The following is a 1363-nucleotide window of genomic DNA, read 5'->3' as shown; positions in this document are numbered from 1 at the left end:
TCATCAAGATCAAACAAGAAGACTTGTCAAGAACAACTTGAAGATCATGAAGAACACTATGAATGCATGAATTTTTTCGAAAAATGCAAGAAAATTTTTTAAAGCATGCAATTGACACCAAACTTAAAAATTGACTCAAGACTCAAACAAGAACACAAAATATTTTTGGTTTTTATGATTTTATGAATTTTTTTGTATTTTTATTAATTTTTTTGAAAAACATTATTAGAAAAACGAAAAATAAATAAAAAAAATTTGAAGGATTTTTTTGAAAACTTTTTGAAAAGAAAATTACCTAATCTGAGAAACAAGATGAACCGTCAGTTGTCCATACTCGAACAATCTTCGGCAACGGCGCCAAAAACCTGGTGGACGAAATTGTGATACAAGAGTTCCAGGCACTGTTAGAGAAGCTCACAACTCCGTTCAACTTAACCAGCAAGTGTACTGGGTCATTCAAGTAATACCTTACGTGAGTAAGGGTCGATCCCACAGAGATTGTTGGTATGAAGCAAGATATGGTCATCTTGTAAATCTCAGTCAAGTGGATTCATAGGGTCAAATGTAATTGGATTAGATAATTTAAAAGATAAATAAAATAAAATGTAAATCAATAGTGGGAATTTCAGATAGGCGTATGGAGATGCTGTGCTCCTCTCGAATCTCTACTTTTTTATTACATTCATCCAATCCTTCCTACTCCTTTCCATGGCAAGCTACATGTAGGGTATCACCATCATCAATGGCTACTTTTAATCCTCTCTGGAAAATGGTCCTATGCGCTGTCACTGTACGGCTAATCATCTGGAGGCATCACCCTTGTTGATAGCTACATCCCATCCTCTCAGTGAAAATGGTCCAAATGCTCTGTCACAGCACGGCTAATCATCTGTCGGTTCTCAATCAGGTTGGAGTAGAATCCATTGATTCTTTTGCGTTTGTCATCACGCCCAGCCTTCAGGAGTTTGAATCTCGTCACAGTCATTCAATACCGGAATCCTACTCGGAATACCACGGACAAGGTTAGACTTTCTGGATTCCCAGGATCCTACTCAGAATACCACATACAAGGTTAGACTTTCCGGATCCCCATGAATGCCGCCATCTATCTATCTTATACCACGAAGATTCTGTTGGGGAATTGGTGCGCGAAATTGTGAACAATACTTTTTCACAACTCTCATAATCCCCGGTCATGAACCCCAAAAACTTGGTAGTTCAGTACCATGGCATTACACAACTTCGCACAACTAACCAGCAAGTGCACTGGGTCGTCCAAGTAATAAACCTTACGCGAGTAAGGGTCGATCCCACAGAGACTGTGGTATGAAGCAAGCTATGGTCACCTTGTAAATCTCAGTTA

The sequence above is a fragment of the Arachis duranensis genome, chromosome 4 (assembly GCF_000817695.3).
Source record: "Arachis duranensis cultivar V14167 chromosome 4, aradu.V14167.gnm2.J7QH, whole genome shotgun sequence".
NCBI classification, from domain to species: Eukaryota; Viridiplantae; Streptophyta; class Magnoliopsida; order Fabales; family Fabaceae; genus Arachis; species Arachis duranensis.
This window is presented reverse-complemented; position numbering follows the sequence as displayed.